General features: G+C 37.8%; 1 long non-coding RNA gene across 2 annotated transcripts in view; it reads left to right on the top strand.

The window, feature by feature from the left end:
- The window catches only part of LOC124980713 (uncharacterized), a 97788-nt gene extending 72962 nt beyond the window's left edge, over nucleotides 1–24826 (top strand). For both annotated transcript variants that reach the window (XR_007107856.1, XR_007107855.1), the window contains exons 4-5: nucleotides 21730–21835; nucleotides 23434–24826. This is a non-coding gene — a long non-coding RNA (uncharacterized LOC124980713). The remainder of the gene's footprint in view (nucleotides 1–21729; nucleotides 21836–23433) is intronic.
- Nucleotides 24827–25055: the final 229 nt, after the last annotated feature.

The following is a 25055-nucleotide window of genomic DNA, read 5'->3' as shown; positions in this document are numbered from 1 at the left end:
ACTCTGACTGTGAGATGTTCTCCCATGTGTTCTCAGTATTCCTGTGTGGTTCTGTGACCACAGAGGACTCTCCCATTAATGCTGTATGTCCCTTGCATATGTTTTGTCTTAAAGGAAGTCCTCTTTGGAGGGAGACATAAATTGTATTTTCAAGTAAGACAGTCTCCAATTTATTTTATGGATGCATTTGAATCTTAATTGTAAAGTATAATTTTTCCCAGACCATCTCGATTCAGGAAGTTTAATAACACCTTCTATATCCATCACAGAACAAACTCTGTTAAGGGATTATATGATAATAGAAGCAAGGCCATGACATTAGGTATTTGAAAAACACATTGATGTTTTTATTTCAAATTTTCCTGGAGGTGTAGTTTTTTTTTTTTTTAAATGAACTTTAATTTTTCCTAAGTATTGGTTCTTCTTTAAGAATTTACTTACTTGGTGATGGACACAACACCTTTATTTTATTCATTTATTTTTATGTGGTGCTGAGGATCGAACCCAGTGCCTCACACGTGCCAGGCAAGTGCTCTACCACTGAGCCACAACCTCAGCCCCGGAGGTGTAGTTTTGAGTTTGCAAATATTTTATGAATACCTATGTCACTGTGGGTTTGAAAGACTGATCTTGTCGAGAAAAGTTAGTTTTTTAGCATTTTTTTCCTGAGATGTCTTAGACTATAGTCTATTCATGTTTATAAAATATCATTAAAAGTCCTGCACTTAATAACTATCCACATATTTTAGTTAAAACATTGAGTAAGAGTGAAAAGAGCTGAAAACTTCCAAATATTTAATTCCCCAAATTAGTCATTCCATGGAAAAGCTCTAGGATATGAATAATGCATTACAACCCAACAGATGATTTCACATATGGGACACAAGAATGTGAATAAAGAAGAGGAAAAAAAAATAGGAGAGATGAAAAACGGCATTATAGATGAGCGGGTGAATTAGCACTGAGCATTCTTTCATTCCCTTTGATTTAATTAATATTTTTATCAACCATTTGCTCACTTGCTGAGCTCTGGGAGGAAATCACATCTGAATATGATTTGGTCCTTGCCCTTTAGGAGACTGTGAGCATTTGTGGGAATTTGAGGTGGGCATTGTAATTGTGTGTCATTGGTGCAAAAATGTGGCACCATAGAACAACAGCCTAGAGACAACTTCTAGTGAAGGACTCAGAAAGTCAGGGGAAGAGGCAGTAATTGACCTGGAGTGCAAATAAAGCATCCAAATTAGGCTTGCAGTCTATATGCATGGAAGAGGTACCCAGAGACAGTAGGAGAATAGGAAACAGGAGGTGCCTCTGGACACTGGGAGTGACCCTTCTAGCTGAAATGAAGATATAGTGAGGAATGAATTAGAAGATGGATTGTAACTAGATCCTATGAGATTTTGAATGACAACTAGAGAAGATTATCTTTTCCCCCATAGGATCTGGGATATAATTAATCTGGGAAGCTGTGTTGCATGATTAGACAGTGATTTTAAGACTGGGCATCAGTCAGCTCTGTGAGTAATGATTTAGAATTGACAAAATGGAGTTTTCTACAATTAGCAACATCGAATGAAGACACAATTGTGGCCCAGTAAAAGAAATATCAGTAAATTATGTGCAGGTGATTCTTTCTGAGTGCAATGGTAAGGGAAGGAAACAAATATAATTACTATTATTTATGTCATGTGCATGTGGACAAGATGATCTGTTTTTTAATTCATAAGGCTTTGAGCCAGAACTGCATCTAAAATCCTGATGTCAGGGCCACTGGACATCACCTGTGGTCCTGTGGACCACAATCATGATTGCTTTGTTAGGAATACTAGTAAGTAATTAAAAGAAAGGTGCTAAGTGAAATCACCAAGTAGAAAATACTACCCTATCAAGTTATATGAGGAGAAATATGAATGATTATTAAAAGTAGTACAAAATATTTTCTTTTGGTGTTAACCACAGAAATAGAGGTGAAAAGAACCCTGTGTTATCATGTCATAAGAAAGAAGTGATGTCTGTCTTTGGCTAGAATGGGAGAGTTTGAAATCTGTTGAGCTTCAAATTCCAATCTCGGCGGGGATGTAAAATTATAGTCTATCCAGAAGCCAACTTGAAAATATGTATCAGAACCCTGCATAACATAAGCATCAGACAAAAAGAAAAAAAAAAGATAAACACTGCATGTTCTCTTTTCTTTGTGGAAGTTAAAAAAGTTGATTTCATAGATGCAGAGTTGAACTGTGATCCCTAGAGGTTAGAAAGGGTTCCACAACCTAATAGGGTCTCTCTGGTTCATGACAACTTATTAAACACTTTGTAAGGAACTAGAAGAGAGGAGTTCTCAGTATGAAGAAATGATAAACATTTAAGGAGATAGAAATGCTAATTATCCTGATTTGAGTCTTTCATAGTGTAGGCATGGGTCAAATGCTCACACTGTACCCCATAAATGTGGACAATGATTATGTTAGTACATCTAAATTGAAAAAATCTTACAACATCAATAGTTCTTGTAATATTGAATGTTGCATGAACATAAATACTTATAAAAGTCATCACTGGTTATCACTGACAGCTCTCAGTTGGGTGTGGTGGTGCCCACCTGTAGTTCCACCTACACAGGGGGTAGAGGTGGGCAGATCACTTGAGTCTGGGAGTTCAAGACCAGCCTGGGCAGCATAGTGAGGTCCAGTCTCAACAAAATCAAAAACAAAACCAACAAAATATGACTCACATTATGAAATATAATAAGTATGCTACAGTTTGAGTGTGACCCCAAGGGTTCATGTGTTAGAAGCTTGCATTTGGAGATGTCAAGTAGTAGTGGGACTTTCAAGAGGTGGGGCTTAGCAAGAGTTGGTTGGATCATTGGGGATGCTGCCCTCAGAAGAGATTAAGGCAGTTCTCATAGGACCCTGAGTTACCTCTTGTGAAAGAAAGTCATTATAAAAGAACTGCTCCTCACTCTCTGTCTTCCCTTCTCACAACATAATTGCTCTCTCACACATTCTCCCCATGATGCTATCTGCCAGGAGCTCCTCACAGTGCCTTGCTGATGCTAGTGCCTTCCCCTCATTCCTTCAAAAGTGTGAATTCAATAAACCTCTTTTCTTTGTAAACTACTTGGTCTTAGATATATCATTACAGTAAAAGAAAACTGACTAATGCAATCTATAATATGATTCAACTAGTGGAAGAAATAATATGAATTTGTGTATTCAGAAAAAGCATGAAAAGGTTTATAGTGATTGTTAGTCAGGGCTAAAACATTGTAATTGTGTTTCTTTCCTTTTCTTTGTTAATATCTATTAATGATTCTCCACTGAGTATATTGCTCAAGCAATATAAACTTCAAGGAGGGTAACACTATGGTTTAGATCATGAAACTAATAGTCAAACAGTAAATATTTCAGACTTCATGAGTCATACAATCCTTATTGCAGCTATTCAGCTCCAACTCTGTAGTATGAAATTAACCACAGAGAAGCTAATAAAATTTGATTTACAAAGACAAGTGGGAGTTGGATTTGGCCTGTGGGCTGTGGTTTGCCCATCCAGGGTCCAGACAAGAGATAAAGGATACTTGATTGGGAAAATGACACTCAGATTAGAAAGATAGGAAGAGATTCCAGATATGTTGTGGAACTGGAAGTTACGGGTCTTAAAGAGATAGTCTGTAAAGTTGAAAGAAAGGGAAGAGGTGACCATGACTTTTAAATTTCAGTTTTAGACATCAACATTGAAAGATAGTGAGTGATGGATACCAAGCAATGTGGAAAAGTCACATGAAAGACCAGATTTATGGGGAGCATGTTGGAATCAATTTGTGTCATGCTGAGTTTGCAAGAATGCATGTACCCATATGGGTCTCAAGTTCATCAATGGAGCTGGGAATTTAGATGTATCTGTACTTGGGTGATGATTTCATGATCAAAGTCATGGGAACTGGTGAGATCTAAGAATTTTTAAAAGAAATCAGTGACTAACTGGGACTTCAGGATATCTAAAGCTGATCTCTGAAGATACACCAAAGTCTTTAGGATGATTTTGATCATTTATCAATCTACCCCTTCCCTTCCTCCTGCTCCCGACAGTGGGGAAGACAGCTATGGAAACATAGAAGCCCCCCAATTTCACGGCCAGTTTTCCATTGCATTGTGTTGGCAGAGAATGCGAAGGGGCTCCATGGGAAGTCAGAACACTAACTTGTCAATTCATAAAAGCAAATGGCTACATCCGGATCAGATCTCAACGCTGCCTATTTTTAGAATTTTGTCTAGGACACCATCTCCTGCAGTCTGAGTGCTTGCATTTCCCTGCTCCCCACTCAAATTTATATTTTAAAATCCTAACCCTGAAGGTTTTGCTATTAGGAGGTGGGAACTTTAGGCACAAGTTTAGGGTTAGCCCCCTTATTAAGGATGCTCTAGAGAGTTCTTTTGTTCCTTCCAACCATGTGAAGAGAAGCTAGAAGGCACCCACTATACGCCAGAAAATGGGCCCTTTCCAGACACTGAATCTGCCCCAGCCTTTAGAACTGTGAGAAATAAGCGCCTGTTGTTGATAAGATATCCAGTTTCTAGTATTTTGTTATAGCAACCTGAATGGACTAAATTATCAACCTATCGCTGAATGATAGGAACAGAGAGAGGCTGCTTCCATTTGAAGAAATCCATTCTACTCTATGTTCATAGTTAAGAAATTAATTAGAAGTAGGGTTTTTGTTTTCTTCCATAAAAGTCCTAAGGAATTTAGGCATCCTGCTGATCCTCATTTAGGAAGTTGAATAGAAATGAGTATCTTATTTGGCAATTTAGTGGCCAAATTAAAAGAAAAAAAAAGACAAAACTGCATGGAATTTAGGCATCTCTTCTCTTTGGATCTGCCTTCTCAATAGTAATGTTATTAGTATTGTCATTATTATTCAGTATTATGTGGTCATATAAGTAAATATTTTGATACTGACTCTGAATGTTTCCATAGAAAAATTATCCCAATATTTTGGCCTCTTTCTGAAAAAAATAGGAAATGGGAAAGAGATCTAGGGCAAATTTTTAATAATATGGATTTTTCCCCCTTTCGCATAGTGTGAAAGTTACAGCTGTTGCCAGCAGCTTTAAAACAGTCAGACCACTTTCAGAAATTCAGTCACCTCTTAAACACTTAGAGCCTGAATTGAGTGAAAACCTGTTTTGAGAGGAGTTTCCAAGGAAGTAGAAAGTTTCCACACCCTACATCTTGTACTGAAAGAAATGGAAACTGGGCTCTGTCTGCCAAGAAGTCTGAATTGTTGTGTCACAGGCTGTTGAACATTATAATCAGTAATAAAAATGCGAACATGCTGGATGCTATATTAAAATACACTTTGAAAAACTTAACCTAATTTTTTTTGCATTTATCTATTTTTTTGTGCAATGCTGTGTTTCTACAAGTAACAATAAGGAAGAACAAGAGAGGGGAAAGCCAGATGAAATTAAAAAGGAGCACTGGTATAAGTGTATTGAAAAACAGTTTTGCTTCTCCTCAAAATGTTACTTTAAAAAAGTCTTAGGATTGTCTATTTGATGAGCCAAAGCTAGTGTGAAGATAATATATGCTCATATGAAAACTTAAACAATTCAGAAAATTGTAGGAAAAAAGTAAGTATCACTCCAAGATTTCTTGTGATAATCACTGTTGCAGTGTTTAGACAATTCCTGGCTCTGGTCTGTGGGTACAAGTGTACACACACTTTGTATATGATTCTATATATACAAAATTATATAGAAGAGTGCAGACTTTGGGTTTTTGTTTTTTTACATAGTCTTTTTCATTCAACTAATCATATCTACTTGACATTTTTCCAAGTCAATAAATATAAATCTATTACTTGATTCTTGTTTTTGTTCTTTTATTCATTATTCTTAGTTCATGTGTTGGTCAAGTAGGTTGTTACCAAATTTTTGCTATTTGAATAGTACTATGATAGATAGCCTGGTGTGTGTAGACTGCTTGTCTTGTTAGGATAAACTGCTAGAAGCAGAATCCATTCATTCATTTATTCACTTGTCCATTCAATCAAAAAGCATGTATATACTATTGCAGGCATTGGCTTGAGTACAAGAGATTTGTAGGGGGTAAGGAAACAAGAAACTTTTTCTTGTTGAGCTTACATTTTCAGAAACATGAAACAAATAATAAATAAGCTAACAAATAATTCATTCAAATTTTAAGTGTCACAACAGCAATGGTATAGGGTCATGCTCTTAAAAGGGATTGGTGACCCAACAGTTGGTATGATAGGAAAACTTTAATGATAAGAAAATAATTGAGCTGAGAAACACATGTCAAAATATGTGCTGATATATCCAAATCAATGTCAGAGCATTAGAAGAGAGGAAAAATCAAATGCAAAGTTCTTAAGGCAGGAAAGATACTGACACATTCAAAGAATAGCAAGAGAGCCAGAAAGCCTAGTTTGCCCTCCCTGGAAATTGAGAGAGTCGCAAGTGATGAAGATTAAAGTGCCTGCCATGCTCAAGTCACATGAAGCACTGGACTCACTGTGAGATGTTGGCACTAAAGTCTTGCCACACTGGGAAGCCTCCTGTAGGCTTCATGCTAGGATTGTGAATTTAAAAGGATGGTCTTGGCTGCTCTATGGACTGTAGTGAGATCTGTGGACTAGAGAACAGGGAGGTCAGTCAGAGTGTATTTCAGCAATCCAAGGAGAGAAGTCAGAGAAAGACAGGGTTTTGTGGAATGGGGGTGTAAAGAATTATATTTATGTCATAATAAGCTTGAAATGCCTCTTAGACACACGGGAAGATACACACTCAGTTGCTGAACTTCTGAACTTAGAGTTTAGGGAAATGGTTTGGAAGTTATCAGTATGTGGGTAGTTTTCAGGTTTGAACTGGCAGTACAATTTTGGAAGACAGTGTAGAAAGAGAAAAGCAGAGGTTTAGGACTAGACCCTGGTTGCCAGACTGGCAGAGGGAAGGTCACCCACAGAGGAAACTAAGCAGGAGTATCAGAGGCGGATGAGTGAGACCAGGAGAGTAAGCACCCAGAAGCCAAGATGAGATGGTGTTTAGTTGCTAAAGACTAGTGAACGTTGTTGCATCCTGCTATGGTCTGAGCAAAATGAAGACAGCAAAGTGACCCCTGGATTTGGCAGCACAGATATCCCTGGAGACCTTCAAAAAGGCAGTGCCTGGTCGGAATAAATGTCTGGTCAAAGTGGACCAAGAAAAGCACGGGACATGAGGACGTGAGCACCCCATGGACAATTCTTTCAGAAAGTTTTACTTTGAAGGGGAGAGGAAATGTGGCAATGGAGGGAGGCAGAAGTAAGAAACATTTCACAATGGAACATTCTAACTCGGTTTATATTCTGATGGAATGAACCCTATGTACAGAAAGAAATCAATAATGCAAAGTGGGAGGTGAAAATCAAGGAGGTTCGTTCTTGAAAAGGCAAAAGAAAATGGGATCCAGAAAACAAGTGGAAAGGGAGACTGTAGAAGATAACACTGTGCCAGGGAGCATGGGCCTGGTGTCCACTAGACATGGAGCTCCAGTCAGATCCTTCACTGCTGTGACCACAACACCTTACAAGAACATGTAGAGGGGAAAGTTTATGTGGAAATCAGGGTTTCAGAGGTCTCAGTCCATTGAGGGTCAACTCCGTTGCTCTAGGCTCAAGGTGAGTCTGAACATCATGGTGGAAGGGTGTGGTGGAAGAAATAAAGCAGCTCAGGACATGAAGAGGGGAGAGAGAGAGAGAGAGAGAGAGAGAGAGAGAGAGAGAGAGAGAGAGAGAGAGAGAGAGAGAGAATGTTTCTGTTCAACAAGGAGAGAGAGGTGTCTGTGTTCAACAAGGACAAAATATAAACTCCAAAGACCCCAGGAACCCACCTCCTCCAACCATACCCTACCTGCCTATAGTTACTGTCCAGTTAATCCCTATCAGGTGATTAATTCACTGATTTGGTTAAGGCTCTTATAACATAATCATTCAACATCTAAACCTTTTTTGCATTGTCTCACACGTGATCTTTAGGGGGATTCCTCGCATCTAAACCATAACAATTGTACATTAGTATTAGGTTCTCAAGTAAGATATGTATTTATGAATTTAAATGGAGACTAGATCACAGGGTTTGGCACTTGAGAGCTATAAATATGAAATCGATACTTGAGTTTAAATAGTTTGGGATTTTCCTAGGTGGGTATGGCAGAGGGAGATGGAATTGGGTACTGATGGTGTTCATAAAGCACTAATTGAAATGCTAGATCATAGAATCTAAGCTGGATAAAGTGGGAAGTATAAAGTATGGAGATGTGATGTGCCCATCCACTCCAAATTGCTAAAGTGAAGTCCTCATTCCCAATATCTCAGAAAGTGACTATAGGACCTTAAAAAGAAAGCAATTCAGTTAAAATGAGGTCATTAGAATAGGCCCAAATTAAACAGTGTCCAGCACACAGAGATTGGAACAGAGGCACACAAAGGCAAGACCATGTGAAGATAAAGGGAGAAGATGGCTGTCTACAAGCCAAGGACCAAGGTCTCAGAAGAAAACAACCAACCACATTGACCCCTGGATCTTGGACACATGGTCTTTGGTAGTGTGAGAAATTAAATTCCTGTTGCACAGGCCATCTAGGCAATGGGTCTTTGTTAAAACAGCACTAGTGGATTAATCCAGGAGGATATGCTGTAAATAATAAAAAGTGGTTGGAATCAACAAATTGCATGCTCAACAGACTACACAAAATAGTTGGCCTGGAAGATTTACAAGTAAGCTTAAAAACTAGGATGTGGTAATGAGAAGATAGGATGCTCAAAATCAAGATTCTGAAAGTGAGGTTACTGATACAACTAAATCAAGGGTGAGACCTGGGAGAGGTAGTTTGATAACTTTCAGATCCAAGGAGGAAAGAGGGACGTGAGTTTCTCATCACCGTGACCCAAATACCTGACAAGAACATCACAGAAGAGGAAAAACACATTTTGGCTCACCATTTCAGAGATTCCATCTATGGTCAACCAATTCCCTTACTCTGGGCCTGAGGGGAGGCAGAACGTCAAGGTGGCAGGGTGTGGCAGAGGACTGGGAACCCTAATTCACTCCTGGAAGCTGGGATAGAGAGAGAAAAGGGGAAGGGGCTGGAGGGACGATGAACCCTTCCCAGGCATATTTCCAGTGACCCACCTCCTCCAGCTGCACCCTTCATCCCTGCAGTTACTACCCAGTCAGTCCATTCAAATGAGGGTGGGCTGATTAGGTGACAGTTCTCACAATCCAATCATTTCACCCCTGAATATTTCTACATTAATGTAGGAGCTTTGGGGTGGGAGACACTTGGGGAACTTGCAGTTTAAGCAAAAATCTGTCTTAGTGAGAGAACTGCCAAGGGGGCCGTATTCTCTGGGGCAACCTCCAAATTCTCTTAGAAAAAGAAGGTGAAGGGACGATTAAGAATAGAATTTGAGGATGTGGAGGAGTTTGCTTATCCCGATCAAATTGGAAGAGGGTGGAGACATGGAGGAGAAAAGGGACGGATGAGCACATCAGGATAAATTTCCAAGTGGAGATGGGTGACCCTGGACATTGAGGTCCTAAGAAAAACCAGCGTTGGAGGCTGCAAGGCACATATTTTTAAGGACCCTTGAGGACACCATTGAGAGGGAAGTAGTCAGTTTTCTGCATCTGTGAATTTTGCATTCATAGATTCCTCCAACTGAGGATCAAACATATTTGGAAAAACAATTTTGCTTGAGCTGTACATAAGTAGACTTTTTTTCTCATTGTCATTATTGTGAAATAATATAGTATAACAAGTATCCACGTGGCATTTACATTGTATCAGATCTTATAAGAAATCTAGAGATCACTAAATGTATTCAGGATGACATGCTTAGGTTACATGTAACACTATACCATCTCATATAAGCATCCCTCTGATTTTATTATCTATGAGGAGTTTGAGAACCAATCTACTGGAGCACAAGGAAGAATGAAGTATACCTGTAAAAAACAGAGATCCAGGTGATTAATAAATATACAAGGTTCACATCATCATTAACAACCAAGTGACTACAGATAAGATTAAATATATTTTTTTTCAGGCAGATTGACAAGTATTAGAGCATCGTTTATTCTACTCTGTGTTGATGAGGGTGTGCAGTATGCATAATCTTTCACTGTTGGAGCAGACCAGATTGGCACAGCCTTATGGCCTGGCTGGTTTATCAATATGCGACCCTGTTTTGACTGTGTAACACCTTGATCCAAATTCTCTCTTTGTACTTTAGTGAGATAATCTCTCCTCTGGCAGCTACTGTTTCTGTTGCTACCTGTTCTGTTATTGCAGAGAACTCTGCCACTTTCCTCAGGGTTACTTAGGTAACCTTGTCTGCTTCTTCCTCTGGCTTATCTTTTTTTCTCTGTGGACCATACGCTAGGATTGGGGGAACAAAGGTGGTTTTTTTTTTTAATCTTTCCTATTGATGAACTGTGTCATCACATGCCCTATTTTAACCATAGCTGATCGAAGAACTTGAGCACTAAATAAAATGGAGTGTGTGGAATTGTCTGGTGTCATCTGACGTCTAGGTAACAGTTACAAATGTAAGGAAATACATGCAGGTCTACAAGAAAGTATGCTCACTATTATTGAACCCCACAATTGATTCTCATATGAGATGAAACCTAGAAGTAATGGTACCTGCAGAATGTTTTCTTTGACTTTTAAAATTTGGATTCAAGTCTACTTACTCTAATTCAGGTATACTGATCTGAAAACCAGTGCATTTGTGGGCTCCTGTTTCCCTACCCCTAGAAAATAAAGGAATTCTGCTGATTTTGTTAACTCTTGAACACCTTGCCTTGCTTAAATTTCATTGGGAAGTGAGCTTCTAAGTAAAATATGAGTAGAATAATTTGCACATATACTAAATATGATGTGATTATGAGATTGTGAATATAGTATTATCATTCAAATTCACTGAAGCCATTTATCCTCTTTTGGGAGTTCTAGAATGGCTTTGTGGCAGATGATATATTTTTAGAGATGGTTGCAGCAATATTTTCCACTCTTGATACATTTTTAAGATGCGATCTCCTCGTCCTTCCATGAAAAGCTTGGGTATAATTCCCCTCCTCTTGCATCTGGGCTGGCTTTCTATCTTGTTTTCAATCAATAAACTTGACAAGGCTGAGAAGGCACCTAACTGAGCCCTACCCGACTCTGATCTGAAGAATATAATACGTAATACAATGGACTTTGTTTTAAATGACTATGCTTAGGAGGGATGTTATACAGTGACAGTAACTAGAATAGACACCACAGATAGAAAGGCATGTGTGGATTTTTTCCAGGGTGGATTAGAATACAGAGACGGAGAGAAGCAATGGAAGGATTATTCTCTGGAGAGTTGATAGCTTAAGTGGTGTAGATGGTGTAGATGAGCGTGTACTTCAAGTTCAGCCTATGTGTGGTGTGCCTCCTATTCATCCACGTGCCATTGACCAAATCAGGCCACACAGACTACCCCAAAATCCATAATGCAGGAAACCTGTTTTCCTCACAGGGAAACTTGGTAACAAGTAGTGTGATCCACCATGGTGGATAATAGGGATGCTGAAGTTGTCACAAATGTTATAAGTTCTTACTATGAAGAGGTTTATGAACCAGTTGCCAAAGCTTAAGACGATAATAATTGTAAAACAGTAATAGCTAGAAATACATACCTAACATCACCATAAAATTGTCAAAAAGCTGATGTGTGTATTAAAACTGAGCTGGACAATGACCACACTTGAATTTACATGCTTTGTATCCTCCTGTAAAAATCATATCCTTCAACTAAAAACCAGTGGAATGGCTCAGCAGAACAAAATACGTGTAGTGAACTAGATATAGGCCTGTAAAAAGCTCACTACATGTGTGGTTTTCCTTTTTCAGCAGTTTTCTCTTTTGGAAGTTATCCATAATCTCACTACCTTTTCCTGTTGATAAATGTGCAGGAGTGGAATACCAGTCCCTTGAGTGGCTTGGAAAGTCTTCATGTCCACAATCAAAAGCTTGGCTCACTTCTTGCATTTCTTTTTGTATTTCATTGGACACTAAAGATATAGAGACATTATTTTCTTGGAAACTGCAACGAGTTGCATGACTAAGCCTTTAATTAAAACAAGGATTTTGTTTTAAGGAAGGATGACATGGAAGACCTACTTCTGCCTATGGTGTATCCTGGGGAGGAATCTCTCCCTAAGACTCTTCAGAACTTCATACTCCAACCTGTCCCAAATGAGGGAGTGGGGAAAGGGTATCCTCACACCTACACACACGTATCTCTCTAAGACGGATGATGTCCAGACCTACCGGAAGCCTGAGAAAGGGATTTTTGTATGATATACTGTGCTCAATAATAATGAACATAGATTTTCTTAGATTTTTTACATTGATTTTACAAATTTGTACATAAGAAAAATTTTTACGTAGATTTTTTTAACCGAAGCCTCATCCTAACAACTCTATGAGGTAAGTGATATTATCAAATCTGATTTGTAATAATCCAATTTGAGCAAACCAAACTATGTAAAGGTGAACTACAAGTTACACAATTTGCACAAGTGACATATTTAATGATCGGTGGAGTCAGAATTCCAACATGGTTCAGGAGCCTGAGTTAACCCCAATAAAGTGCCTGTGGTTCCCAGTCCGTGTGCTGAGACACTCTGGGGTACTGTGGCAAACTTCTGGGGTTGCCTTGGGATATTTTAATTTTTCTCAAGTAACAACAATATTTGTTAGATGTGATGTAGATGACTGCTTCTAAGTCATTTGGACCTATCTATTCAAAGCATGGAATTGTTAGGTGTTTCTTTTGACCCAGAGGTGCCTTGGAGCACTCCTGGGCACTGAGGCTATCGAGCCCTGAAAATATCTGATAACCCTGGCTCGATTCTATTTCCATACAGCTACTGGTCTGCATAGCAGAATTCCAGACACCTCTGTCACAGGCCATTGGCACCTGTTGCTTCTGAATCATCAGCACTACTGTTTCTAATTTTTTTTCTATTAGAATTATTAGCATTTTTTCTCACCTTAATCATTACTGTTAACTTTTTTATTTTTGGTAATTGTAAATGTTTGGGTTAAAAAAATATATATATAACACTTATAAGGAAGGTCATCTGCTTGCTTGGTTAATTCTGGGTTCCAGAACATTGAATCTAATAGGAGGGTTTCAGCAGATTTAGCTATTCTCGTGTAAGAAATCTATGTGGACTTAAAGATGAAAGAGAATGTCTTGAGTACAGCAAACTGTAGAGTCTGTAATGGGAAATATATAGTTTCATATATGAGTTTAGATTTGAGATATAATCTGAATGTTCTCTGGAAAGTTCTAGTATTAAAATTGATTTCTGATTTGAGTTTTTTTGTTTCCAATCACTAAAACGTCAGTGATGATTCTTTTTAAATGTTTTTTATTAGTGCATTTTATTAGACATACTAGTGGAGTTCATTTTTGAATCAGACTTGCATGAAAGGTAATTTGCTCCATTCAGTCCCCAGTGCTTCCTTTTCCCTCCCCCTCCCCCTCTCCCTATTCCCCTATTCCTACTCTACTGGTCTTCCTGCTATTTATTTATAGATTTTTGTTTAACTTGGTGTTTTTGAGGTATGCATAAAAGCGAAATCCACAGTGGTGATTTCATATATATACATAGCATAATTTTGTCAATTTCATTCCACAGTTCCTCCCTTTCCCATCCCTCCTCCCTTCCTAGCTATCCTCTCTGTCATTGATCTCCCTTCTATTTTCTTGGGATTCCTCCCCCCTTTCTTAAAACTTTATCTTACTCTGGTTTTTGCATATAAGAGAAAACTTTCCATCCTTCACTTTCTGAGTCTGGCTTATTTCATTTACCATGGTGTTCTCCAGTTCCATCCATAATTTCATTCTTTTTCATGGCTGAGTAGAACTCCATTGTGTATACAAACCATATGTTTTTATTCATCTGTTGATGAGCACCTGGACTTTTTCCATAACTTGACTATTGTGGATTACACTGCTATAAACATTGGAGTGACTGTATCACTACATTATACTGATTTTAGTTTTTGTTTTGTTTTGTTTTTTTAATTTATTTTTATTGTAAACAAATGGGATACATGTTGTTTCTGTTTGTACATGGAGTAACAGCATACCATTTGCATATTCATACATTTACATAGAGTAATGATGTTTGATTCATTCCGTTATTTTTTCCTTCCCCACCACCCCTCCCACCTCTCTTTTCCCTCTATACGGTCCCCTGATTTTAGTTTTTAGAATAAACAACAGGAGAGGAATAGCTGGGTCTTATGGTGGTTGCAGTTGTAGTCTTTTGAGATATCTTCATACTCCTTTCCAAAGTAGTTGTACTAATTTGTAGTCCTGTAAACAATCTATGAGCCTACCTTTTCCCCTATATCCTCACTATCATTTATTATTATTTGTATTCTTAATGATTTTCATTCTAACTCGAGTGAGATGAGATTTTAATGTAGTTTTTATTGACATTTTCTTGTTTCCTAGAGATGTTGAATATTTTTTCATATATTTGCTGGCAATTTGTATTTCCTCTTTTGAGAAGTGTCTATTTGGTTCTTTTGCCAATTTATTGATTGGATTATTTGTTCTTTTGGTTAAGTTTTTTGAGTTCTTTATATAATATAGATATTAGTCCCCTGTCAGATGAATAACTGGCAAAGGTTTTCTCCCATTCTGTAGGCTCTCTTTGTGCCATTAATCATTTCCTTTACTGTCCAGAAGCTTATTTAATTTAATGCCATCCCACTTACTGTTTCTCAGTTTTATTTCTTGAGCTTTAGGATCTTGTTAAGGAATTTGGTGCCTGTGCAAAGAAGGTGCAATGTTGACTATATGTTTTCTTCTAGCAGTTGCAAAATTTCTTGTCTAATTCCCAGGCATTTGATCCCCTTCAATTTGATTTTTGTACAGAAATAGGGTTCTAGTTTCATTCTTCTACGTATGAATATCCAGTTTTACCAGCACCATTTCTTTAAAAGGCTATCTTTTCTCCAACATTTATTTTTGGCACCTTTGTCAAGTACCTATGTGGGTTTGTCTCTCTGTTTTCTAGTCTATCCCATTGGTCTTCATGTTGGTTTTTATGCCAATGCCATTCTGTCTTATTACTATAACTCTGTGGTATAATTTGAGATCCAGTAGCACCATGCCTCCAGTATCACTCTTCTTGCTCAGGATTGTATTGGCTATTCTGGGTATTTTATTTTTCCAAATGAATTTTAGTACTGTTTTTTCTAGTTCCGTGAAGAGTGTCCTTGATATTTTGTTGGGGATTGCATTGAATCTGTTCAATGCTTTTGGTAATATGGCCATTTTGACAATGTTAATTTTGCCTCTCCAAGAATATGGGAGGTCCTTCCATCAGAAGATCTTCAGTTTCTTTCTTCCATGTTCTGAAATTTTCTTTGTGGAGGTCTTTCACTTCCTTGATTAGATTTATTTCAAAAAAAAATTTTTTTTTTTAGGTTATTGTGAACTTGATATTTTTCCTGATTTCTTTTTCAGGAATTTCATTATTGGAGTATAGAAAAGCTATTAATCCGTGTGTGGTGATTTTGTATCATGCTACTTTACAGAATTTGTTTATCAGATCTAGAAGTCTGCTGAGGGAGTTTTGGGGTCTTCTAGATACAGGATCTTGTTATTAGCAAACAGAGATAATTTGACCTCTTCTTTTCTTATTTGTATCCCATTAATTTCCTTCTCTGACTAGAGTTTCAAGAACTGTATTGAATAGGAACTGTATTGAATAGGTGACAGTGGGTATCCTTGTCTTGTTCCTGGTTTTAGAGGAGATGCTTTCAGTTTTTCTCAGTTCAGTATGATGTTGGTTTGTCATATTTGGTTTGTCATATATAATCTTTATAAGTTCCTTCTATTCTTAGTTTTTCCAGCATTTTAAACATAAATGAGTGCCAGATTTTATCAACAGTCTTATCTGCATCTATTGAGACTATCATATGACTCTTAGAATTCTATTTATGTGGTGAATAACATTTATTGATTTGCGTATATTGAACCAACTTTGCAACCCTGGAATGAAACGTACTTGAACATGGTATATTATCTTCATAATGTGTTTTGGAATGCAGTTGGCTAATATTTTAGAGAGAATTATTGCATATATGTTCACCAGAGATGTTGCCTTGTAGTTTTCTTTCCTCAATGTGTCTTCATCTGGTTTTGATATCAGGATTATACTGGCTTCAAAGAATAAGTGTTGGAATGTTTTCTCCGTTTCTCTTTCATGGAATAATTTGAAGAAGACTGTTACTGGTTCTTCTTTAAAGATCTGATAGAACTTGACTAAGAGTCTATCTGGTCCCATGCTTTCCTTTGTTGAACATTACAGAAACTGTTTAGGCCACAACTGATATTTTCTTTTAGATTTTTGGAATCTATTGTGTTAGTCTTCTTTGTCTCGTACAGTTACCCATTTCTTGCTTCAGGGCGCTTATTAACCACTAAAGCATTCTTAATCTTTGCTTAATAACTTGTTCAAGGATTATATGAAATTCCTGGTATTTATTATCCATGTTCTTTGGAAGGCCTTGCTTTCATCTAGTATTCTCTGCTGGTTGCTAGCCACCTTTTCTTTCTGTTATTAAAAATGACAAGAAAAGTTGTATTTTTCTACCTCTAACTTGATCACTCTGAGTTTGATTTCTCTATACAATAATTAGATAGACAAGGCAGGGAGAATCCTATTAAAAAATCTGTTAGATACATCATTTTGTTTGGCATCTGTCAAACAAACAGAGTCGTCCCCATTCCTCAAAAATGTGGCTTGACTTGTCTAAAGCTGTTAAATATAAATCCTCACCTAACTTCCTACTCTTAGGAGCCCAGGTCTGTCTCCCCAATAGCCTAAAATCCAGTGGCCTTGGTGACGTATAGAAGTGTTATGGACTCAATGTTTGTGTTACCCCAAAATTCATGGTTGAATCCTCAACCCCCAAGGCAAAGGTGTTAGGAGATGGGGACTTTGGAAGATAATTAAGGTTAAACGAGGTCATGGGGATGGGACCTTCATGATGAGATTAGCATCCTTATAAGAAGAGAGAGCAAAGTCCTTGCTTTCTCTTCCCATCTCCCTCCACAGCATGAAGATGGTGAGGATCCAGCAAGAAGATGGCTGTCTGCAAGCGAGGAAGAGGGCCCTCACCAGATCCCAACCGTGCTGACTCCCTGATCTCAGTCTCCCAGCCTTCAGAGCTCTGAGAAAGTATATGCCTGTTTTCAAGCCACCCATTTGATGGCCTTTCACAATGGCAACCTGAGGTTACCAATGTAAGCAGGTTCTCATCTGGGGAGTTGGCTTGGTTGATTCATGATCGGCATCCCCATATCTTATCAGCTAATTTCTTAGTCAAACTGATAACCTGCAAACACTGTGAACTGGATAAAATAAGGTCAGAAAAACACTTAGCTGTTTTTTGACTGAAATGTCTAGACCGATCCTCCCATCTTCTTTCCATCAAGCTGAAGAGGTACAGTCACTGCATGTTACCTTTGGATGAAATTCACAATGTAAATGTAGAAAAGCAGTGTAGATTTATACTGCTCAGTAAATAAACCACCCTTGTTTTCAAAACAAATCACTTAGCCATGGATGGGACTGACTGCTGAGGAAAGGTTCAGAAATGGCTTCGAGTGTTAGTACAGACCTAAATAATGTTAGTGTTTTGTAATAACGAGAACTGAGAGCAAGTACAATTGTAGTAAGCCTCAGAGCAGAAGGTGCTGGCCTTCTGATGATTCACTGCCTCTTACACTGAAATGAATATCCTGTGAGTAATTTGGAAGAGTGACTCTCTGTGTGAGTGAAGTTTCCATTGTTTTTCTTGAAAAATTTTTTGAGGATGAATTTGTTTATAGTGATTTTGGTGAATATCAATTGGGGAACAGGAAGCAAGCCCTAACATGCCCATAATCTTGCTTTTTTATATAAAGTAATGAAATAAGTCCTGTATTTTATGCTCTCCTCCATTGCTCTTGTCAGTTGAAGTAAACCTAGCATCAAAATATTCACATAGCTTGCAGCATACCGTAGTATTGCTTCCTGTCAAGATACCTCTGAGAGTTTTCTCACTTCATTCATGTAAATAAGACCTCAATGAAAATATTGAGGTTTATGTTTCACCATCAAAAAGATGTCTGTTTCTTATTTTCACCTTCCTTGCTACCATTTTGGTAGATCTTTCTGATTTTGACTCTTTCACTTTGTATATTGCATATTTTAAAGCATGTTTCTTTCTGAGGCTGTATGTCCAAACATGTCTCAAATAGAAGAGGTTCCCAGTTAATGGTCCAGTGATTGAGGCTGTAGAAGTTCTCTAAGAATACACACAGGATCTTTTAAAATAATATCAACTTTGGTGTCTAAGCGCTAGACATGTTGATTTTGTAGGTCTGGGATGTAGTCCAAAAATTCATTTTTTTAAAAAAAAGTTCCCAGTTTCATTTTGGAATGGAGCCAAGAACAGGGACAACTGAAATGGAAGACTATCCACTGGAACCTTTTTTTAGTGTGTAATGACGTAGCCCTTACGTTATTGTTCTGTGAAAAAAGTTGAATTCGTGTGATAATCAGTTTCTTCCTTTCACATTAAATATAAAACATACAGAGATTAGAAACACATGAATCTATTTAACGCTGTGGCAATTAGATTTAGACTCAATAAGCCAACGAGTTTTGAGCATCCCTTTAAGGTAGGCATTGTGCTAGGCACCAAGAAGGCAAAAGTCACTTAACCTGCCATGATGAAGAATTCGTAGTGGCCACGAGAGCATACGGAGAGGGTGCTGAAGCCAATCTGTAGGACTAAAGGAGCATTTGGGTGGGAGTGACATCTAGTCCTCATCTTGTGCAGTGAGTTACAAGGACCAGGCATGCGTGAGTAGAAGGGTGTTGGAGGCAGGAGGTCCACATGTGCAAAGCTATGGAGGTCAGAAGCCATGGAGTATTTCTTGAGATAGAAAAGACTTTTGTATAATTGAACATCGGATATGATCAGGTACAATGACATTCCGATGACTTCCTTTAAAGTCAATACATACCCTAGGTAAAAGAAAGGAACAGAATCAGGATTCAAAATCATCTCGACTCTGAATTTCATTTCTTGTCACTACACCTCACATGCACAAGGTACCATAACTTGAGAGTGTGCACATCACATTGTGGGCAGAAGGGACACACGTGATGTGAATGTGAGGGTCAGGATGGGTCCTCATGGGACTCTGTCAAACCACCTATAAAAACCATGAAGTGTCTGGTTAAATTTTATCATTTCTGTCTCTTCAGTGCCTTGACTCTGAGTGTCTATTAATGATTTAATTAATGTTATCTAGATAAATCATCCTGCAGCGAGCAGTATGAAGAGGCTAAGGAGGGTATCAGGGATAACCAGGTGTTATTAAATGCAAACTCATCACAGGAATGCATAAAGTCTTTAAAGATTAAAATACAGGAAAAAGTCACTTTCTGCAAGTCGCATTGGTACGCGAAGAAAGAGGGAAAAGATGAGTGGTGGGGAGAGAGAGATGAAGACAGAGAGAAAGATGCAAATAGAGTGAGCTGCTATTGATATCAGATACTTTTTCAGTTAATGTTATAAAGCATAAATATCTAAAAGTGAGGTGCTATGGTTTAAGAATTATAGCGCTTCCATAATAAGAACCATCAAAACAGTGGTACTACGAGGTAGAAGTACTATATAACATTAGTTTACACTGACATTACTTTAGCATTACTATATAACACTATATATATATATATATATATATATACACACACATATATATATATATAATTATAGAAAAATCAGAAGACCTTCATGAATCCCAATGATTGATTTTTATTTTAATTAAAACTCAAATACATATGCTGTCAGAAAAAAATTCCCTTGCTTACTAAAACATGACAATCTGCTCTTTTATCCTCTGAAGCCTTGCTTATCTCTCCTCATTCTGTAATTTTTGGATTATTTTGCACCATATGTATTGCAAGAGGCATTTTTGAGGAAGAAGGTAATGAAGGATACAGACCAACTGATACCACGATACCCACCAGCCATCCGATGCGGAGAGACCCAGAGACAACATCCCAACAGTGTGACCTGAAGGCACCAGAAGACTAAAACCCACTTTGGATATTTAGGAAAGGTTTAACTAGAGACAGGTGAAAGCATTGGCTATTCTAGAAGGTTCCGTGCTCTTAAGTTTGAGTTTTTGATGTCCTGAGCACATTTCACAATGCCATATAGGCCAAATCTGTGCTTCATCTGAGCAGGAACATGGCTTCAGTCAGACTCAGGGAGTGAAGAGGAGTAACGTCAGGCAATCTGCTGCCCAAGAGCAAAGAGGCTACTCTGATCACAAAGTCCTGACAATTCCATGGGTTCACTTCATTTTGCTCGGCCACAAGACAGAAGCACTTACAAGGATTAGTCTTTGGTTATGCTTAAATCAGCTGTCTTCCCCCACCCCCCGCTTTTTTTGCTATCTTTAAAGGTAGTGATCTCTATTTAGATTCTCAGCTGGCTTTGCTTCTGTACCATTTCCCTTTATGTTTTAAGGAGCTTTAAGCCCTTTGGTTATAGTACGCTTTAAAATTTTTATTTAGTTGCATGGAGTTTTAGATGTAGGCTACTGACTATAATATCCCATTTTCATCAAAATAAAATATAAATCTTATTTGACCATAATAGGAACACTTGGCATGGGATCTACCCTCTTAATAAATTTTAAGTCTACAATACATTGCTATTGATACAGGTTCCATGTTGTAGAGCAGATCTTAAGAGCTTATTCATCTTGTATGACTGAAACTTCATGCTTATTGATTATTGAGACATTTTCATCTTCCCTCAGTTCCAGGAAACTGTTTGATCAATCTTTGAATCTGTGAATTTGAGTGTTTTAAGTTCCTTCATAGAAGTGAAAATCATGCAATATTTTCTGTGACTAGTTAATTTCGCTTGGTATGTCATTAAAGTTCAGCTGTGTCACATTGCAGAATCTTCTTACTTCTCCTATGACTAAATAGTAGTCTGTTGCATGCATGCACCATGTTTTCTTTATCCACTTGTCCCTTAATGGACATTTAGGTCTTTTCACAATTTAAAAAAAATTTATTTGTTCTAATAAAATAGACAATAGAATGCATTTATGCATTTTGATACCTCATGCATAAATGGAGTGTAATCTCTCGTTTTTCTGATTGTACATATTGCAGGATCACATCAGTCACATGGTCATACATGTACATGAGGTCATGAAGTCTACTATCCTTCCTACCCCCATACCCCTTCCCCTCCCTTCACTCTCCTCTCCCTAATTTAAAGTAACTCTTCTTCCCTAGCAGCCCCTTTCTTATTGTGAATTAGCATCCACATATCAGAGAAAACTTTTGGTCTTTGGTTTTTTGGGGTTTGGCTTATTTCACTTAGCATGGTATTCTCCAACTCCATCCATTTACCAGCAAATTGCGAATAGTGCTTCAGTGAAAACAGGAGTTCTACTTAGATTTTATTTCAATTCCTTTTGAAATAAAATGCCAGCAGTGGCATTGCCGGATCATCTGGTAGTGCCATTTTGATGTTTTTGAGGACCCTTCATGTGTTTTTCCGTAACAGCTGTACCATTTGTGTTTCCATCCGGCGTGTGCAAGAGTCCTATGTTTTATTCATCCTTGGCAGCACTGAGAGTCTTTTGTTTTATGGATGAGAGTCATCTTGACAGGTAGGAGATGACATCTCATCATGGTTTTGGTCTGCATTTCTTTTTTCAGGAAAAAGACAAGTTCATTTTAATAAAATGATTGCAATTGTTCATATTAAGCTACGCTATAAAATTGAATTAACAGATATTTTCAGTATTTTTTTCTCTTGTAGTGACTGATATTATCATTGTCAATTAGATTATTTGGGTGATCTGGTCTGCCTTTTTCTATATATCTGTTGGCCATTTTTTTTATCTTTCTCATAAAATGGATTATGTCTATATCTACGTATGGGATATCTGATCTCTGGTTTGTAAATGTTTTCTTCCATTCTCTTTGTTGCTTTTTCTCTCTTGATGGTTTCTTCGTTGAAATGTAATTTTGGAGTATTTAGAAAGTCTATGAACCCTGTTGTTATTGTTATTCTTTAGCAGACAGCCATGAGATCTTTAAAAAGGACAGACAATCACAGAGTAAGATAGAATTTGAAAATGATGTGTGCTGAGGTCTCAGGATTTCCTTGCACTCTTCTGCAAAAGTTTTGCTTATCACTTTTGTTGGATACTCCTGTTTCTTTCATAATCATCCACATGTTTCTTTGGTAGCTATGTGGAAATTAAAAAAAAATATGTGATCTCTCATTTTAGCAAAAATCATTTTGATACTCAAGGAACTAGTATGTTCCTATTGATTTTAATACTAAGAGCCAATGTTCTTTGGAATTAAATAATTTATTCAGTGATGAAGAAATGATGTTCATGGTTGTAGTTAGTTTTATTGTCACTGTGACCAAAAGACTTGACAAGAACAATGTAGAGCAGAAAAAGTTTATTCTGGCTCCTGGTTTCAGAGGTCCCATCCATAGTTGATTGACTCCATAGCTCTAGGCTTGAGGTGAGGCAGAACATCATGGCAGAAGGGCATGGAGGAGAAAAACAGCTCAGGACATGGCAACCAGGAAAGAGAGAGAGAGAGAGAGGGAGAGAGAGAGAGAAAGATCTTTTCTCACCAGGGACAAGATACAAACACTTACACCTGAGTGACCTACTTCCTCCAGCCACACCCTACCTGCCCACAGTTACCACTCAGTTAATCCATACCAGTGGATTGATCCACTGATTTAGTCATACCTCTTGTAATCTAATCATTTTGCCTCTGAAAATTCTTGCACTCTTATACATGAGCTTTGGGAGGATACCTCGTATTTGAACCATAACTCTCATTTCAACACTTCATGGAAGAAAGATGGCAAAACTGTTGGTGAAATGAAAATCATGTAAATTTGGGGTTGAGATAGCTCTCTTTAGTCTTATTTATCTTTCTCTCTTATCTAAATTTTTTGCTAGATATTACCTCCATCATTTTTTCAGTTTGAGACCTGATGCATTTTTTTGAGACCCTCCCAATCTTTTAAGCTTTCACCTTTGATGACCCGATCATCCACTTATTTTCAAGACAACCGCGTTCAAGAATGCAGGAACCCCCTGAAAGAAAGTATCCACAACCTCCTCTCTTATTCCCCACCCACCCTCCTGCCTTTCTTGATTTGTTTACACTCTTATGATTACTGTCATTCGACTGTCCAACTACTTTCCACTGATAACTGTTCCTGTTGCAGCAATTACAAAGAGAACAAGAAAGTGAACACTATGTACTCCATTCTGTCTACATTCAGAACTATAATCTTGTGGCTGCCTTTGGAGACTCCAGCAGAAGAATAAGATGCACTTTCTTCTGAGTTTGGCAGAGGACCAGTGTTTGGAAGGGAAAATATGTTCAATTTCAACTGAGATCCACACTTCACATGTCTTTGCTCATACAAAGCAAGTTGGAAAATGGGTAGTTGATGGATGGGGGTGGAAAAAATGTAGCTGTATGTTAAATCTTTATTGTCCATCATTAACAAGACTCCATAACTATAATAATGAATGACATTTGTCTTATAGGGAGTCATCTGTTGCTGTGCTGGAATTCAGAAAAACACTTGAGAGTTAATATAAATGAATTGGGTATCTATTAAATATTGAATCAAAATTTCCATAAGGCTGAGTGAACTTGGTAACTAAAAGAAACCAGGTGAAGTAAAATGTTAATTTTGCATTTAAAGAAAGATTGATTTCACAGCTGGAGATCTGTCTTTATGCTTCTGATCTGATGTTTCTAGGTCATACCCCGTAGTCTTACATTTGGATATTGTTTTTAATTTCTTCTCAGTCTAAGTTAATGTGCCAATGTTTTTAAGGAGCTAGGTTGACGTGAAATACTAAGATGGCTGTTTTATGTCCCACTGGGAAAGCGGAACTTGGAGATATTCTGAACCTTTAAGTCTCAAACTGGCATGGGGGTTTTTCCAAAGGGATGTTTTACTATGTTTAAAGCATGTCTACCACTCGTAGTAAGACATGTTCCATTCATTGAAACATCAGAAATCTGAGTCTTGATCCAATTAAGGCTGATTGACATCATCTTTCAGAAGTGAAAATTTTGTTGTCCTGTTTGCAATATTTCTCTCACATATTCTTTATGAAGTCATTGTTTCCAAGAAGTACCTCCTGTTGTGATCATCCATCTGCCTTCTCATCTGGTTCCCATAGATCAATGTCACGTAACATACATGCACAATGACAGAGACAACCCGTTTACCGCTGCTGAGGCTGCTGTTCAAAGGACTGATGCAGAGAGACCAATGTCAGAAGCGAGTTCATGGTGTGTCTTCGATCATTTCCCAATGTGTCCATTCAGAGTGGGATAAAGAAGGGGAGAAGAGCCACCCACGGCAATTTCTCACATCTTGGGGAAGAGTGCCTGAAGATGGTTCCTTAAAGATACGGGCATTTCTCCAGGGCTTTGTGGAATAACATTCACTTTCCCCACGTTCCTCAAGATGGAAGAGAGAACAGTAGCCTAATTCCAATGTGCTCTGACAGCAGATATCTTACCAGGGCTGTGAATCCAATTTACTAGCAGATCCTGCCATTCAAGATGTAGGGTCACGGCTTGGGCCTCTTCAAATCTCCTTTGAAATCATATTAAAACAACTTCTTTAACAGCTAGCTCAGTGTCCTTAGTGCTTTCATTTGGTCATACACTTGGAAAAAATTTCATTTTCTTTTCTGCATTGATGTGTGTTAAGTCGAAGGTTGTTTGCTTTTTTTTTTTTTTTCTTTTATAGGAACTCTCTTCTGTAAATAATCTCATTCAGGTTCTGTCAGGTGAGCAAGTGTATATGCTAGGCGAATT

The sequence above is a fragment of the Sciurus carolinensis genome, chromosome 3 (genome assembly GCF_902686445.1).
Source record: "Sciurus carolinensis chromosome 3, mSciCar1.2, whole genome shotgun sequence".
NCBI classification, from domain to species: Eukaryota; Metazoa; Chordata; class Mammalia; order Rodentia; family Sciuridae; genus Sciurus; species Sciurus carolinensis.
This window is presented reverse-complemented; position numbering and strand designations above follow the sequence as displayed.